The 18,637-nt window shown below is 44.6% G+C and overlaps 1 protein-coding gene across 4 annotated transcripts in view; it reads left to right on the top strand.

Annotated features, from left to right (window-relative positions):
- Positions 1-1,500: 1,500 nt before the first annotated feature.
- The window catches only part of Gpr160 (G protein-coupled receptor 160), a 34,019-nt gene continuing 16,882 nt past the window's right edge, over positions 1,501-18,637 (top strand). For 2 of the 4 annotated variants that reach the window (XM_034500268.2, XM_076932221.1), the window contains exon 1: positions 1,501-1,756. The gene's annotated coding sequence lies outside the window, so the exon portion shown is untranslated. Of the gene's footprint in view, positions 1,757-11,751; positions 11,833-18,637 lie in introns of all 4 variants that reach the window. The other 2 variants (XM_076932218.1, XM_076932220.1) reach the window with 2 other exon arrangements.

The raw sequence follows: 18,637 nt of genomic DNA, 5'->3' as shown, positions 1-18,637 counted from the left end.
ATGGGTCTGCCAAAATCTCACCCACAGCTCCTCAGACAGGAGCCTTCTGGGAAGAAATCTGGTATGTAGTTCGTCCTAACACTTCTAGATGGGAAAGGTCTCAGGACAACTATTAATAATACATTTGAGGATGGAGGGAGACGAGTGGGCATGTGGGGATACTTGGGATTTCTAGGAGCATGTGAAGACCAGCTCAACCTCCTGGACCACTGAGAAAGGACACTGGGAGAGTGTAGGCTGGCTCCTAGGAACTACTCTTCCAGCCCTCCGCTAGCAAGGCACCACTCTACAGATGGATTGCATTGCCTGCTCTGTCAAGCCTAACTAACGGGCAAGGTTGTTGTACAGTTAGTTTAGAGAGATGTATGGCTGGCCCTGTTTGATGTCCACACTCCACAGACAGTGGCTACTGTTTTCCTTAGGCCCATGAACTGACTGCACACCTACTATTCTCCCTCCCTCTCTGCAAAAGGGAGCCCCTAGACATTTCTGGCGCTCTCCCATCTCTGCTGTGGGGTGTGGGGGGGGGGGGGAGCTCTGGGCTGAAGCACCTCACAGCCTCACTTGACTTCATCATTTTTCCGTTTTTTTTCCAGGATGTTTCCTCTTTGCTGGGAGGTAGGCACATCCCAATTCCCCTTACAACCTACATTTAACACCCAGGGGGCCTTTATTACCCTGTCAGGCCATTTCTGAGTTCCTGGCAAGGTCGGTTCAGCCCCACTGGGAGGTAGAAAGGCCTAGACTACAATTCTACTCACGGCACCCCTTGCATATGTTAAATGTTTAAATAACTAACAAGCCATAGGCTCTCAACAAGTATTTATTGAATTAACACTGGCCATCAAAGAAAGAAATGCAATGTATGTTATTGCAGATTTTGATTTTGAAAAATCAGAATTTATGGCGCACTAAGGCAACTGCTTAGTCTTAGGCTCAAGTCTTGTGGCCTTGGGAACATACTCATCTGCAGACAGTTGACAAAAGGTAAACTTGAGAAACTGGCTGCAGAGCAAGAGGTGGTGACAAAACAGCATGTTGGGTGCCTCTCAGGCTGGGCTTGGATCCTTAAAGCGTGACAACCAGGAAAGAGTCGTCCCCCACTGCAACTCCTGAAATCTTCTGCCCACTCAATCGGTCAACTCGGTCGCCTCTCGTCGCCCAACCCGCAGGGGGCGTCCTACGGACTGTCAGTTCGGGAGTGCCTGCTTTCAAGCAATTGGAAGCCAGAGGCTGTTTTTTTTCCAGTATGAACCAGATGGGTGGCCACAGTGTGGACTCAGGCACCTGACCCTGAGCACTCCCGGCTAGGCTAGGCTATAAAAGAAAAGAGCATCCGGATTACTCGAGCAGTAATCGAGGACAGGAGGCGGGGCGGGGCGAGCGGAGGTGAGCCTCGCGTGGCCCCGCCCCTCTCCCCGCCCCTTGAGAGAGGGCTCTCACCTGGGGCGGGCGGAGCGTGGGTGGGCGGGGCGAGCGGAGGTGAGCGACGCGCGGCCCCGCCCTTCGGGCAGTCACGGAGGTTGGCTTCTTCAAGCCACTCTCGCTACGCGAGGGCTGAGGAGTGCTAGCTGAGGTGAGCGCACGACCCGTGGAGGCCACTGGCCTGTCGCGTCGCGACGAGGCTTCCCTTCCTAAGGACTCGGGGTGACGCCGCATAGCGGAGCGCTAAGCCCTGCTGACGTCTGAGGGGCAGTGTCCCGCGGGCGCCCGGTCCCCACGCAGCGGTTCCGAGCCTTCTGCAGCAGGCAGAGGGGTAAGATGGGTGTGTGACGTTCGGACTTCCCGGCACATGCCGGGCGGTTGGACCCTGCCCGGGCGCACCGGATCACAGCTGCTCTGCAGGGCTGTCGGTCGGTCGGTACTGGAGCGGGGCGGCTGGCTCGGGGACCCGCCCTGGGGAGCGGGGCTTAAGCAACTTCTGTCTTTTTTTTTTCCTGTGGTGGCCAAACAGTGGCAACCCACCACGTCCCTATTCCCCCTGCGGAGGCCACCACACCCACCTGGCTACAAGGAAGGATAAGGAAATATGCCCGTTTCGTCCCCAACTTGTGCAAATGATCTGATTAGGGCGTTGTTCCTCAGATCCCAGAGGTAGATCATACCCACGGTGACAGAGGACACGCGGAAAGTGGTGCTTTGGATTTCTGAATGTATACTAGCACATATTGACATGGCCCATACCTAGTTTCCTTGTAAGTCAAGTTTTTAAAAGTTAACAGGTTGGCTCCTATGAACATTTCAGGTAAAACGAGAGCCCTAGCAGAGCAAAACTTGTGGAACTTGACTGTGCCCTGGGTTTGGAATGTTCTGGAATTTGAGGAGACATTTTTAATTTTTGAAAGGGTATTATAATTTACGTTTTACCATTTTAAAACGTTCCTCTCTGTGTGACTTGTCTGCGTAGTCTGTGTTCTGTCTTCCCGTGTGCACACATGTGAAAGAGGACAACTTTCAGGAATAGTCTCCTCGTGTGTTAGTATCTCAGGTGTTCCAGCTTATGGCAAGAGTCCTTAGCCCCTGAGCCATTTTTGGCTGGCTCCATAATTACATTATTTAAAAGGTGATCTTTTAGAATTACTGACTGAAGTGGAAATATAAATTGAGAATTTGTTTCATTTTGGGGGTGCTGGAGCACACTGAGCCATGAGAGACTGACAGCCAAAGATGGATGTTAGGCATGCAAGTCCTTACCCTGCCTATTTTTGCATTCATTTGCTATTTCCCTTTAAAAGTTGCAACACTACCTTTTTTCCCCCAGAAGGTGAGTCACCACAGGTGATTCTAGTTCCAAAGCCTATCATGTATAATTATTTTTCATAAGTCGGATATGAATACTATCTCATCAGACTGATCAGAAAAGATCACAGTCTCTGCCTCTCTCTCTCTCTCTCTCTCTCTCTCTCTCTCTCTCTCTCTCTCTCTCTCACACACACACACACACACACACACACACACACACTCACTCACACACACAAGAAGGCACAAGTGTATGTTAAGTGGATCAAGTTGATGCATGTGGGTGCTGGCTCAGCTTTTTACACACACACACACACACACTGAACAAACGTAGGGGTTAGGTTGCCTCCTGTCAGGCAGTTTTGTATCAAATGTGTTAGCATTTTTTCCAATGACTCAAATCCCTTCTAAGTTATACTCAGCAGAAAAACAGGCCCAGGCTTCCGGTGTGGCTCAACAGTAGAGCATTGCCTGACATGCTCCAGAGCCTGGGTTGCGTCTCCAGGACCCCTCCGCTCCCCAAAAGAGACCAGAGTAGTGAACATCCATGTGGTCAGCTTGTATTGTCATATTCACTTCTGTAATGTTCTGTATGTCAAAGTTTATTCAGTGATAAAGACAGCATGAGATGAGTAGGGATATACTTAATCGTTGACAAAGATCTGAACTGTTTTTTCATATTCCACTCTGCTTCCAGGATTATGAAACAAATATTCATCAAAGAGTGACTCCTTCAGTGCTGCATGGTCCTGGCCATGCTTTTCTTTTTATCTGTGTGGAGAGATATTTGTGTTTGTCTAACTTAGTTCCTTTTTCTTGGGTTTTATCCTGTAATTCTTAATGTGTTCTCTCATGTTTGCCTGGTAGATTGTGAAAGTTTAAGATTCCAAGAGGGAAGGGCTAAAGTTTGATAAACAAAGAAGGGGATACAGGCTCCTGAAAGATAAACCTATGGTCTAAGAAACTTCAGTAACTAAGTATGACTGAACATAATATTCCTTTTTATTTAAGAAAAGCACTACATAACACTCTGCCTGTGACAACTGACAGCTGAAGTGTTAGAAAAATTACCTCAAAGGGAAATATGAGACAGCTTATTCTTGAGTCAAAATGAATGACTATGGCCTAAGAGCACAGATTCAGGTTGGCCCAAATAACACATTCTAATGTGAAAATTGTCTCATAATGATTTTTATAGTTATAGAACCAAAAAAGTCATAAATTAAACCATTAAAAAATATACATTGATGGAAACATGAGGAAGGCCATCACAACAAAGAGGCCAAAGCCTTGCTGTGGGCCTCAGATCCTGTCTGAATGTCCGTAACTCTCGGGTGGTGGAAGCTAGTGGTCCTACTAAGTTCATGCATGCCAAAGGACTTTACTTGATAGTCACAAAGATCTTGGGTCAGACAAAACTGGGCAATGAGCAGTTGCTAAGCAGACTAAAGATAGCACAAAATGGTTTGGTTCTCCATGTACAACATTCTAACTCTCCATAGTTCCAGAGCTCTAGTCAGTTAAAACATATATCTCCACAGTCCCAGAGTTCTAGTCAATTAAACCATATACATGTATAGTGGGGTGCTTGTTTTCCTTCTGGGAATTTTTTCCACAGTACCTCAGTAAAATTGTTTGGTGTCTGATTCAGTTTTCATTTTATGAGTAAAATATGCAATGGTTGCCAGACCACAAACCCACTACCTTAGTTTCTGAGAAATTAGGAAAGCATTGGTAGATTTCCTTTACAGTTTTGTCAAAATGAGGTGGGAGGTGTGTTTCATTTTTCACCTCCACTGTTGTGGCCATCTCACAGTTTCTAGACAGCTAGGATGTAAAGGCTGGAACATATGGACATTAGCCATAAGCTAACTAATTCTTTTCCTGAAGGTAAGGAGACCTGGGCCTCATTGTCTCTGTCCTCTGTTTCCTGGCTGATGAAAATGGGTACTTAAAGGATCCCCATCTTTTTTAAAGAAAAGAGTTTCCGTGGTTTTGTGAGGTAACATCATTACCCATTTCAGGCCTGTCAGAATTCTTTGCCAATGGGCTTATTTCTTTGATACAGAGAAACTTTTTTAAAAAACTGTACACAGTTGCTCAAGACAGTTTATCGACAGGTGAATGGATTAACAAATTATATTCACACAAAGGAAAATATCGATATATAATACTAAATAATGTTTATAATATAGATAAATCTTAAAGCATTATGCTAAGTGAATTAACTCACACACAAACACCTACATTTTTAAAAATGTTTTTATTCTGGGAGAATTTCATATATTTTGACCATATTCTCCCTTGCCTCACTCCTCACCTTCACCTCCCTACCCTCCCAACTTCTAGTTCTCTTCTTCCTCCTCTTCTTCCTCTCCCTTCTCCTCCTCCTCATCATCATTCTCCTCTTTCCCCTTCTCCCTTCTTTCTTTTCTGCTCTCTGTCCTCCTCCTTTGTCTCCTCCCTTTTCTTCCTCCTTCACTTCCTCCCTTTCCCCTCCCCCTAACCAGTCCAATTTATGTTAACCTAACTACCCTTGGGTATGGGCTCTGCCCCATAATGTGGTTGACCTACCAGGAGTCACACAATTAAAGAAAACTGACTCCCTCTCCCAGAAGCTACCAAATGCTAGTGGCTCATCACCTAGTAGTGGGATTTTATGCTCTCCTCTCCTTCCTCCATGCAGGAAGGTTTTCTGGCTTGAGCTTGTGTAGTCTTGTGCGTATTGTCACAAATGCTATGAATCACGTGTTATCGTCCTGTGGAATCTTGAAAACACTCTTAGCCACCACCTTTGGTGCTCACAGTCCTTCTGCCCCGTCTTCTTTGAAGATCCCTGGTCCTTGAGGGAAAGAGTTTGATATAAATATCTCATTTATAGCTGAGCACTTCAGTGTATCTTATTCTCTTCATGTTAACAGTTGCAGATCTCTGTATTAACTGCCATCTATTGCAAGAAGCTTCTCTGAAGAGGGTTGAGAGATGCAATAATCTGTGGGTGTAGCCGTAAGTTATTAGGAGTTGTTTTAACACTGAGTCCATTTGGCAAAATAATAGATAGCATCAGGTTCTCACCTAGCACCTATCAAGCCACAGGTTCTGGGCCCAATTAACAGTGCCAGGACCACATGGTCCATCTCGTGGAGTGGCCCTTAGATACAATTATACAGTGGTTGGTCACTCCCATAACTGCTACTCAGTGGGCAAATCTTGTCAGACAGTTTATTATTGTAGTTTTTAGGGAGCATAGCTGGATGAGCTTGAACCTCTGGTAGTATGCATAGTACTCTCTAGCTGTATGAAAGCTAGCCAGTTGGGGTGAAGTTTCCAGTTGAGTACCAGCTGGATTTCCCCATGTTCTATGACTTAGCACATAGTAGCGTTTTCAGCAATAGGGCCTTGAGTCAATTTCTGAAGAGTAGACACGTGCATTGGCAGTAGCCTGGACTGTTTGGGGATCTATGGAACTCCATTGGCCAGTTCAGAGTAGCCTTCTGTATCTTTTCCTTGGAGATCATCAAGCTTAGGATCCTTAAATCCTGTTAAACACACTAATGTTTTAAAAGAAAAAGATGACAGCAGTCTGATAACCTGGGGACACAAGTGTCTCCCTAGCATGAAATCACTTACATGGCTATTCCAAATTAGTTTTCTCCCTAATCCTCTAAAATAAGAAGGAGAGAAAGTTGCCAAGTCTCTAAGTGACCAGGGAGTGGCCTGCTGCTTCCTCTTTTCTGATAGAGGATATTGCTAAAAGCCATTATAAGGAATTACCACAAATGTGACACCATCTTTTACCCCAATTTGTGTGGCTAAAGGGGATAAAACATTAGAAAGGCAGATTGTTCCCTTGTTGGCCTAGAAATGAGAGGAGAGGCATGGCATTCTTGTCAGCAGCATGCTACATTTCTGTGTTTCAATACATAACTCTCAGCTGCCCACATCACCCCTCCTGTGAGTGTGTAGAGGGGTATTTTGGCTTTCAACTAAGGGTGACATTGACGTCTAAGAGAGCCTAAAGTTAGCTTCAAGTCATTTTTTTTAAAGATTTATTTTTATTTCTGCATAGATGTGTATCTCTCTCTGTCTCTCTCTCTGTCTCTCTGTCTCTCTCTGTCTCTCTCTGTCTCTCTCTGTCTCTTCTCTGTCTCTGTCTCTGTCTCTCTCTCTCTCTGTGTGTGTGTGTGTGTGTGTGTGTGTGTGTGTTATGTGGGGGTGCCTGAAGTGTCTAGAAGAGGGTGTTGGATCTCCTGGAACTGGAATTATAGATGTTTGTGAGCTCCATAAGGATGCTGGGAATCAAGCTTGAGTCTTCTGGCAGAACAGTGAGTACTTTAAACCTCTGGGCCAGCTCTACAGCTCTCGTTTTTGTTGTTGTTGTTATTTTTCTGATAAAGGGTCCATGGAGTCCAGGCTAACCTCAAACTCTGCAGGTACCTGAGATGACCTTGAAGGCCTGCCACACTTGCCTCCTGCTATGATTCCCACTGTCACTTTTATCCGGTTCTGCATGGTAGGCAAGAACTCTACCAACGGGACTCTGTTCTCAGCTTCTCAGGTCACTGGAAGAAGTAATTTTTAACTAAGAGCCCATGTTGTTCTTTTTATTTATTATATGCTTTTTTTTTAATTTGTGAGACAGAGTTTTGCTCTGTAGTCCAGGACCTTAGTGTGTATCCCAAGCTAGCCCCAAGCTTGTGTGTAACACTCCTTCCTCAGCCTGCTGAGAGCTGGGATTACAGGCATCGGTCATCTCACCTGGCTTCACATATGTTGTTTGGGAGAGCAGTGGGGTGATTACGTGTATATACAATGGTGTGCTCACCCGTTCATGTCTCTGGAGGCCAGAGGTTGATGTCAGTCATCTCCCTCCATCACTCTCTGGCTTGTTTTGAAAGAAATGATCTTGCTGAACTTGAAGCTCACCATTTCAGCTAGGCTAGCAAGCTAGAAAGCCCCCAGAACCTACCCATTTCTGTCCCAGCTTCAGTGCTGGCTTACAGTCGCACCCAGCCACACCTGGCTTGGCTTTTTTATAGGTATTCTGGGGATCTGCACCTGCTTCCTCATATTTACCCACTGATTCATGCAACCATGCCTCTTACAAACTTGTTTAATTCTCACAAATCTGTCCTACATTGGGTATCACAAACCATGATACCCTTTGGCAGAAGGGAATCGTGCTTGAAAGACGTACTAGTTAGCTTTATGGCCTGTAATTAATGAAGTCGTGTGACTAAAGTTTCAGGGCTGAAACCTGAGCTCAGCAGTTAGGTTTAACACCCCGACCCCCACGCACACACATACACATTCCAATACTACAATTATTAAAAAGCAAGAAGTGGTAAAATAACAGAAAAGGGGGATTTAGGCATCATTTTGGGAAAGGGGGCAAAAGGGTCCAGCAGCCCCAAGTTCATCTTCAGGGAACCATGAACTTTTAGGGTTAAGTGGAGAAGGGATTGGAGCAAAGGGTAAAAGATATGAAAGCATTGCTAAGCCGTCCTGATCAAGGTGTGGTTGACCAGTGTCTCGTCTGGTTCTGCAATGTGGTTCAAAGGACTTGCTATCACTCTTGTTGCTTTAGGGGAGCAGTCTGCTTCCTACAGGGTGATTACTTTTGATCCCAGAGGAGCCTCCCTCTATAGAGACATTGTTTTCAGCTGAGGGTAGTCTGTCATGTGAGGCTTCCCTGTTCCTGGGTGTCTTCAGTCTTGAAGGGAATGAGCTAGGTTAGATGAACGGCTGCTCCTAGAGTAAGTTACATGCATGTGCAGAGTCAAGCTAGTGTTCAAGCCAAAGCAAAGGAGGTCTGGTGCCTGGCTTTCAGCCTGCATTTAGTTACTCTGCAAGTCTTGGTTCCTTTTATCAAAAGTAGAATCTAACTACCTTCTCTGAGAGAAGTGAGGTCCACATTATTCCAGCCTCTCTTCAGTGCCACCCATATTCCATAATCTTCATTATGCACTAGCTGTAATCTAGGTGCTAGCTCAATACTCACCACACTTCTATGGTGACACACTGGGCACATGAATCATAGTCAACCAACAGAAATGTCTTTTTAGACCAGCACAGAGTTAAAAAAGAAAACTGAGCCTGCACTGAACGATCAGATTTGGACTCAAGAGATGGCAGCTCTGAAGGCTAAGGTGGAAGGATCTTGGTTAGGCCCTCCATCTCAAAATGTAGTAATTATATGTAACGATGAGGTGGCGTTACAGCAGATTAAGTGTGGAGCACATGACTAGGATCTCGGCAACTCTGGAGACTAAGGCAGAAGAGTAAACAAATGCAAGGCCAGCCTGGGCCATTTGGCAAAACCCTATCTCAGACAAATAAGTACAGGGGCTGGAGGCAATGGCAGAGCACTTGTCTAGCATCCTCCAGGTTCCACTATAAGACATTGTTTTTATTGTTTGCATGGATGTGCATGTGATGTGTGTGTGTGTGTGTGTGTGTGTTCATGTGTGTATATGCATGTTTTCATGTGTAGGGGCATACTGTGTAATGATGACTGGGCATGCATGTGATGTCAGGACTGATCCTCAATCATTCTTCCACCTTATTTATTAATCAGGGTCTCTCAGGCAAACACAGAACTCCCCCATGTGGCTAATGTAGCTAACCAGGTTGCTCTGGGAATCCCCCGTCCCCACCCTCTAAGGCTGGAGCTGCACGCCAGCTGCCATGCCACCCATTTTTTTATGTGGCTTCTAGAGATTCACACTCTAGTCCTGCTTCTCACTCAGGAAGTGCTTTAACCACTGAGCCATTTCCCCAGCCCTCAGGCGCCAGAAAAAAAAAAATTAAAGGGCCAACCAAAGACAAGTTCAGAGGCTCTTGCCCTTTGAGAATGTGAAAAGGCTTGTGTTTTATACTGCGTGTGCCTGTGTCAAGAGAACATTAGGTTGTTGTGCTGGCTGGCTTTATGTCAACTTGTTGGAAGCTCAAGTCATTTGTAAAGAAGAAACCTTAACTGAAAAAAAAAGCCCCCACCAGATTGGCCTGTGGGCAAGACAGAGGTGTACTTTCTTAACTAGAGATTGATGTGGGAGGTCCCAGCTTTCTGTGAGTGGTGCCAGCTCTGGGCTGTTCAAGAGAACAAGCTGAGCCAGCCAGTAAGCAGCATTCCTCCATGGTCTCTGCTTTAGTTTCTGCCTGATTTCTCTGGATGACTGACTGACTACAAGCTATGAACTGGAATCAACCCTTTCTTCCCGGAGTTGCTTTGGCCATGGTGTTTATCCCATCAAGAGCCCTAACAAGAACAGTGGTCATTTTCTCATACTCATGCTTTTCTGGTTTGCACAACATTTTAGTTTTGCAGAGGTGTAGTCAGTGTTGGAAGCCTCAGAGTGGGAAAGGAGTGGTCACAGTAGCTCATCAGAACCTCCTTGTAAGTTAGAAGGTAGGCTTGTATGCCTTGGGAGATGCAGCTTGAGTTTGGGAGCAACATGGATGCTGAGACTGGGTTCCAGAGTTGCCCTGAACTAGATTCCAGGCATGCCGAGGGACTGCCAGGATTTGCCTTCTCCCTATATCTACTCTGCCCACCTGACTCCTGCTAACTTCGAGTCTGCTTCTATATGATGCTTAGGCATGGCTTCTCAGAAAGCTCAGCTTGAATGAGGAACTGAAGCACTTTCCTAAAGCCCAGTCTTCAAGATGCTTCAATTTCCTCAATTTGAAACTTTCTGTTAAGGGTCATGGGGTTGATGTTCTCATCTCTGCTGAATCCGCAGTTGCATCACAATTAATGTTTGGTTGAGAAAATGGTTTCCTACCTCAGAGTCCTTGGGTCCACAGGCCTGGGCACCCACAGATGAGTCTGTAGAATGGTTTGGGGGGAAACAAGGTGCTGCTTTGAGGACTTTGTCAGTAGACTGTCACTGTAGGTGTGTCCTAGTGGATAAGCAAGAGCTGCAAATGGAATGCCTCGCTTAGGCCTAAAGACATAAGCCTATAGATGTGAGTTCATCTTATAAACACAGACGTTTTGTAAATGGCAGGCCAGCAGGCTTCTGGTGGACCTTTCTAGAATTCTACAATTCAGCTTTGACTGTGTACTCTGTTATGATCTTATTGCCCAGATAAAAGAGGGCTGACTGACCATTGGCTTGAGCAAACAAAAGCAAGACAGAACAGTCTGGAGCAAGAACAAGGTGTGTGGGGACTGAGTAACATTGCCTTACTGTGTTTAGCCTCTCCACATCATTCCTCTCTATAAAACAGAGATAACAATACTGCTCACCGGGCTGGTGAGATGGCTCAGTGGTTAAGAGCACTGACTGCTCTTCCAGAGGTCATGAGTTCAATTCCCAGCAACCACATGGTGGCTCACAACCATCCATAATGAGATCTGATGCCCTCATATGGGTGTCTGAAGACAGCTACAGTGTACTTACACAAAATAAATAAATAAATTCTGTTAAAAAGAAAAAAAAAAAAAACAATACTGCTCACCTTGGAGATGAGCCGCATATGGAGTGCATATATTGTGCTCACAGGGGTAAGAGATTCCCTGTTGTTCTCGACAATGGAGGTTTCCTGTTACTATTGATGACTGAGCCTGCATGGCATATTTACCCTGAGTCTTAATTAGAGTTTCCATTGCTATGAAGAGATATCATGACCGAGGCAACTCTTATAAAAGAAAACATTTATTTGGGGCTGGCTTACAGTTTCAGAAGTTTAGCCCATTATCATCATGGCAGGAAGCATGGCAGCATGCGGCAGACATGGTGCTGGAGAAGGAACTAGGAGTTGTACATTATGATCCGCCTGTCACCAGGAAAGACTGGGTCACACTGAGCAGAGCTTGAGAATATATATTACCTCAAATCTCACCTACACAGTGACATACTTATTCTAAGAAGGCCACACCCCCTAATAGTGCCACTTCCCATGGCCATATTGAAACCACCACACTTGGTGTAGACTTTGTCCACCCCATAATGCTAGAAGGAAGACAGAAAATTACAAATGCTATCCATCTCTGACCTCTCTTTCTAGGGGGATCTGTGGGCTGCCCTATGACCTGGTTCTCCCTGACAAATGGTGTGTGTGCTTCATGTGTTGACAGCTTTGAAATGGGTAAGAACTACACCTGGGTCCTTGACTCTGAACTCAGACCCCTGGCTCTGTTATTTGGGAATGAAAATCCTCTCTGACTATGAAAGTCATGGAACACCCTAACCCCACCCACAAACATGCATTCATGAGGATGTAAATGCTCCCTAATCCCCACTGTGGAAGTGCAGGCTGTCAATAGAGAGCAAGAGCTGGACACAGGAGCCTCTGGCGTACTCCTGCCTGGCAGGGCCTTACGGGTTGAGTTGTCTGGGTTGCTGGTGACTCCTATACCAGCTGGGGCTACACATACTTCACAGGTGTCATGAGGGCCAAGAGCATTCTATGAAATCCTGACATGGTCACAGTGAAGACCCCATTCATGCCTCTGTCAATGAGAAAACCCAATTCTTGCCTCAAAGGGAACAAGAGAGAGTTTATTCTGGAGTCAGATATGAATGATTTGTTTTTTGGGAACACAAATTCTGTGTTCCAGTGTGAAAGCAGCTTTATGAAGCTTTTATAGTAACAGAACAAAGGAAGCCAGAAACCAAGATTCCTTTCAAATACTTGAGTGGCTGTCAGGTAGGTGGGGAGAACTCTGTCATTATCAGCATCTGCTATCAGATCCTGTCACCATCCGAGGCCCTTTATTGCTGAAAACTCCAGGTCTGTTCATACATTCCAAGGTATTGTTTTCTGTTAGTCACAGGATGTTAGACCAGACATAGAGGTAGACAAGGAATGGCTATTTAGGGGCTAAAGATAGCCCCACATAATTGTAATTAGTTCTGGGTCTGCAGCATTCCAACATGTCCACAACACTAATCAGTCCCACAGGCTCTGTAGACAGCTTGTTCCCAGAAGTCCTTGTTCACTGTCTGTCGCAGGAACTCTGGAACAGTTGTGCAATTTACTTTTTAACTCAGAAAAGTATTACATTATTAACTAATATTTATACTTTAAGTATTAAACATTTTTCTATCCTCTTAGAAGGCTGTCTGGTTTGACCGTCATCCAGTAATGGGGCTCTGCGAGCATCTGTCACTGTTGCCTTTGGGTGTCCGTAAAGAGGGAGAGGAGAGAGGAAAGTGAACTGAGTTTCTGGTGAGAAGTAACCCTAGAAATGGGCACACAAACTGGGGACAATCTTCTCTATCAGAGATAGTGGTGTGAGTGCCCATTCCTTATGTCTTTGAGGAGTCCATGAGGAGTGCCTGCTTCTGGGGACTGAAGATCTTGCCAGCTCAGAGGCTAGAAGCATTGTGTGAATGGAGGAACAGCTGGCTCGCTCCAGTCAGCAGAGCCCTTCCCTTCACAGCTGGTGCCCCGGCCCAGTCAGCAAATGCTGAGGGAGGAAAGAGGCATGTTCTGAAACTCAGCAGTGCCTCAAGGTCAGACCCAGAGCATCGGCCATGCAGCACATCTCACTAAGCCTTGGCCTTTGCCCCGAACCCAGCCAGCTGATCTAGGAAGCAATCCTCCTCCTCAGTTAACAGAACCAAACCCGCTCCTATCTTCCCAAGCTTTGAATGATTTCTCTTCTCTCCCCCTACCCTGCCACACTCCAGGGGTATCCTTGTCTCCCAATCCTAACCCTGCTCTCCTTCAATTCTTTACTATTCTATAAATTTAAAAAGAGGTGATATTTATTTATTTATTTATTTATTTATTTATTTGTAAAATGCTTCATGAATTGGTGTCATCCTTGTACAGGGACCATGCTAAGCTCTGCCCTTCCAGTTTTAGTGTATATGCTGTTGAACGGAGACTTTACACCTTATGTGATGATTAGATGTAGGGATGCCTAGGGATTACCGAAGCGTGTCTCTGCTGTGACTGTGTTTCCAGAGATGACTGGCATGTGGGAGAGCAACCAAGTATGGGCTCGGGGACCAGGAAGATCAAGAGCTAAAGAACAGGGAACCCATCAGTGGCCTCCTATATTATTGTCATCATTTTGTATGTGTGTGTGTGCATGAGTGCCCATGTTCGTGTGTGTGTGTGTGTGTGTGTGTGTGTGTGTGTGTGTGTGTGTTTGTGTGTGTGGTGTGAGTATATGAGTGCCAGGGAGCATGTATAGAAGTCAGAGGACTAGAAAGCCAGTTCTGGGATTTGAACTCAGATCGTCAGATTTGTATACCAAATACCTTTACACTCAGAACCATCTCTTTCCTGCTAATTTTGTCCAGCAACAAAGTCTGACCAATACACATGCCTTACCCTCCCCCACGCAGGGATCCACAAATACTAACATTTTGGTGTATTTACTTCTTCATTTTCTTTTGTTTTGAGACACTTTCACTCTGGAACCCATGTGAGCCTCAGGCTCAACCTTATGCTTTCACATCTGCCTCCGGAGTCCTGGGATTGCAGGTATAATCCAGCTCTCCCCTAAGCTTAGTGCATTTAACGTTTTACAGACAATGCTAGCATTTTAACCTAGTTGTCATGCTGTGACTAAAGTTTACCATTTTGCTTTCCCATGCCTTTGTAAATGGTAATAGTATCATGTTCTTCCACCAATTTTCAATCATTCTTTTAAAAACATAGAGGACTGGGGTTGTAGCATAGCAGCAGAGGTGTCTCCGCATGTGCAAAGCCCTAGGTTTGAGCCCCAGAACTAAAATAATAATAAAATAAAAATCAGTTAACTAGGCCATTGCTCATTTTTATTGTAAATTATTCTGTATTGGATGTAATAAACCTTTGATCCAATTTCACAGTATTCATGATGGGATGCCATAAAAACCATTAGAATCAAAGTTTCTGAAGAAAGAAGTTTTCTTCATTATTAGAAAAGTATTGTTAATTATGGCAAATGTAAGATGGTGTAAAAAATAAATGTGTACCTGTGCTCTCCCACCTGGAGGTGGCTGTCATCAGTATGTGGCAGGGGAGCCTTACCTGAGAACTTGCTGGAGTGTGGGCTTCTGGTACAAACTCAACATATACTGAATCATGACTCTTCACTTGACTACGCCATGTTCAAGCCTGAGGATTATGGTGTGCACAGCTATGATCCTACCAGTGGGATAGGCCTTTCCTCTCAAAGATTTATACAAATATCTTTATTGTCTGGGACTCTAGGGGAATTCTGTCACCCCTGCCTATGAGTGGCCCTGCTCTTCATGGCTTTGTCTTTTGTCACTGAACACCATGTGACAGTGCTTTCCTGTTCGTCCACTTTCCCCCAGAGCATGCATCTCATGGCTTCAGGGACTGTGTCATAGTTCATTGACTGACTCCTCTTGTTATCAGGTTGTTTTGATTCTTTGCAGGGAGGGTGTTTTATGGCTGTTGGAAATACACCAGAATGAGTGGGTCACATTTGTTACAAAGAGGTTTCTTACTTTCTTCTTTTTAGTTAATTCTTGGAATGCTGCTATTAGGCCAAAAATACGACTGCTTTAATATGTGCCCCAGGTGTGCAAAATGCTCCCACACTAGCCTAGGCCTGTGTGACATGCTCTATGGCAAATGTTACAGCAGAGCCTATGACCTCTACTTTCCAGAGCTGCCTCATTCAAAGGTGATCGGAGGAGGGGACATATGTGTCAGAGGAATAGGCAGTTGCCTGTGGTGGCTGAGTCCTTGCCTGGCTGAGTCTTAAGTGGTAATAGATACCACTGACTAGGAAGTGGCCTCCTTCACGGTGTGTGTGCTGTGTGCACAGTTTAGACTTTACTCTCATGTCCTGAGGTGCAGGAGTAAACCTTGCCTACAGTAGTTATAGATGTGAGTTACTCTGTCATCCGCAAATCTGTAGGACGTGATTGGGACCAGACTTGGTTTTGCTTCATAAAGCTCAGACTGTTGGGTTATAGAACACAGATTCTTGTTTAAAGTAAATTTTATTCTCGAAGGTGTCCTAAGATTTTGTGTGTGTGTGTGTGTGTGCGATAAAGAAAAAGTGAGCTGTCAGATCTACAAATGTGATTCAGTTAGAGTTTGAACTTCAGTGCATGCAGAGAGAGGGGGGAAGGGGAGGAAGAGTGTTATGCTTTTTGAAATTCATGTCTGTGGCTGTGGAGTGTACCTGTGGGTCAGTCACAACCCCTTTGGGGGGTCAAATGAGCTTTTCACAGGGTCACCTAAGACCATAGGAAAACTCAGATATTTACATTACAATCCATAACAGTAGCAAAATTATAGTTATGAAGTAGCAACAAAAATAATCTTATGGTTGGGGTCACCACAAGGTATTAAAGGGTCATAGCATTAAGAAGGTTGAGAATCATGGCCTATCACTTCCTGCCTTATTCTCCTGATTCACTGAACCTAGAGATAGGTTAGGAGCCAGTAAACCCTGAGCAAACATCCCACAGTACTGCCCTTACAGATGTGGACACACCCAGTGTTTTACATGTTGGCTCAGGGTTTGAACTTGGGTCTTTATGGTTGATCAGCATCTGTTCTTAGGTCTTTCCCACTGAGCCAACCATCTCTACATCACTTAAGTAGTTTTTACGGACAGTTGATATTGTGTTCCGTGAATAGATCATAATTTGTTCATTTGTCTTTTGTGACCCTTTTAAGAAGCTATTATGAGTAAAGCCGCTGTGAACGTTCTTGGATAAATCTTTAAAACTGGTCTTATTAAGATACAATTTATATGCCATTAAAACCCACTCATTGTAAGTTCACAAATCTGTGTTTTCCAAAGGTTTGAACAGCTGTCACCATAATCCAGTTCTGGAAATTCCTATTGTCCACAAAATTTCACCATGTCAGCTAGTCAGCTCCTAGCCTGAAACAGCCAGTGATCTGTTTTGGCTAAATGGAATCTCAGAATACGGTTTTGGGGATTTGGCTTCTTTTGGTAACAGAGCATGTGAAGATGAGGGTGTTCATGGAGGCCAGAGGACAATCTCTGGTGCTCTTTTCAGGAGCTGTCCACTTTGGTTGTTTCAAGACATGCGTTTTTTTGTTGGCCTAGGAATAATCCCACCTTCACCTCTCTAGCTGGGTTGCAAACACTCATTACCAGGCCTGGCTTTTTTGTGTGGTTCTGGGGCAGAACTCAAGTCTCCTTGCTTACATAGCAAGTACTTTATTAGTGGAGACATCTCCCCAGGGTTTACCTCTTAACACCAGATTTTGAGATTAAGCTGTGTTGGAGAGTTTGTCAGTAATGGGCCATTCCTTTGTATTGTTAAAGGATTTGCTCTTTTGAAATGACATAATTTCATGTCTATTTTTGAACTGAAAGGCATTTGAATTGTTTCAGTTTTGGTTTTGGTTATTTATATAGTTTTGGTTATTACAAATGGTGCTTCTGGAAGAGATAAAATGCTGCTCTGTGTATGTGTTTGTATAGATTCCATTTCTATGTCTCTTGGGTAAGTTTCTAAGAGTGTGCTGTAGAATCACGTTTATGTCTAACTTTTAAGAACCTGACAAACTATTTCCCCAAAGTGTCTGCATAGTGCTAGAGTCCAAGAAACACTGTATAGGGATTTGATTTCTCTGCTGTCTCAGCAATATCCAGTGTTGTCCATCTGTATTACAGTCTCTCTCAGTTACTGTTCTATTGCTGTTCTGAGACTCCATAGTTAAGGCAACTTACAGAAAACAGCATTTAATGGCGCTTACAGGTTCAGAGGGTGAGTCCATGACCATCATGATGAGAGGCAGGAGAGCAGGCAGGCAGGCAGGCAGGATACTTGAGCAGTAGGTGAGAGCTTGCATATTGAGGCAAAAACCACAAGACAGAAGAGAGCTAACTGGGAATGGCTTGGCCTTTTGAAACCTCAAAGTCTGCTCCCAGTGGCACACCTCCTCCAACAAGATCACATATCCTAATCCTTTCCAGAAAGTTCTGCCAGATGGAGACCAAACATATGAGCCTATAGGGGCTATTATTCAAACCACCACACATCCATTCTCTTGAGTGTGTGATAGTGTAGCATTACAGTTTTAATTGGCAGTTTCATAAAGATGAATCATGGGAGGACATTTTTATCTGGTTATTAATCATTTTATGTGGTAAAATGGCTATCTAAATCTTTTGCCAGTCCCTTAAAAATATTTTTAACTAAAATATAATTACATCACTTCCTGTTGCCTCCCTCTACCTGTCTCATTCCTCCCAGCTCCTTCTTAAATTTGTGGTCTCTTTTCCTTTAATTAATTACACACACACAAGAGTACAGGAGGTGGGAGAGGGGAACCTGCTGAGCCATTTAGTGTTGCTTGTTTGTGCATGTGTTTAGGGCTGACCACTTAGCATTGGACAAGCATTTAGGAAACACATCCCTGAGGAAAACTAATCCTTCCTCTCTCAGAAGTTATAGATCTTCATCTATTGTTGGGCTCTCAGAGACTTCCCCCATCCCCATCAGAGACTTTCCACATCACCATGTCAGCTGGTGGTATCACCGTTCAGGTCTTGTTTAAGCAGCCATATTGTGATTTCATGGGTGTAGCTCCGTGTCCTATCTAGAAGACACAGGATTTCAGCAGACTTCCTAGTTCTCGGCACTTACATTCTTTCTGCACCATCATCTGGGACGTTCCCTGGCCTTAGGTAGAAGAGCTGTGTTGTAGTTGTATTGGTTAGCATTGAACACCCCACGGCCAATTGTTTTCTGCATTTGACCAGTTGTGGATTTCTATAATGGTCTCCTTCTGCTTTGTAAAGAAGCTTCTTTGATGAGGAGAGGGGTGAGAGGTACACTTACCTGTGGGTATAAGTTTAAGTGTTTGGGATCAAGTTAGGAATTATATTGGTTTAGAAAGTGGTACTAGTAGATTCTCCTTTAAGGTCCATGTCACTAGCCGTGGGTGGTTGGCTGGGTTTCTAGTAACAGGCATGGTTTCCTTCCTG

Source organism: Arvicanthis niloticus, chromosome 4 (assembly GCF_011762505.2).
Source record: "Arvicanthis niloticus isolate mArvNil1 chromosome 4, mArvNil1.pat.X, whole genome shotgun sequence".
Classification (NCBI taxonomy): Eukaryota; Metazoa; Chordata; class Mammalia; order Rodentia; family Muridae; genus Arvicanthis; species Arvicanthis niloticus.
Note: the sequence above shows the minus strand (reverse complement) of the source record. Positions and strands in the feature narration are given on the sequence as shown.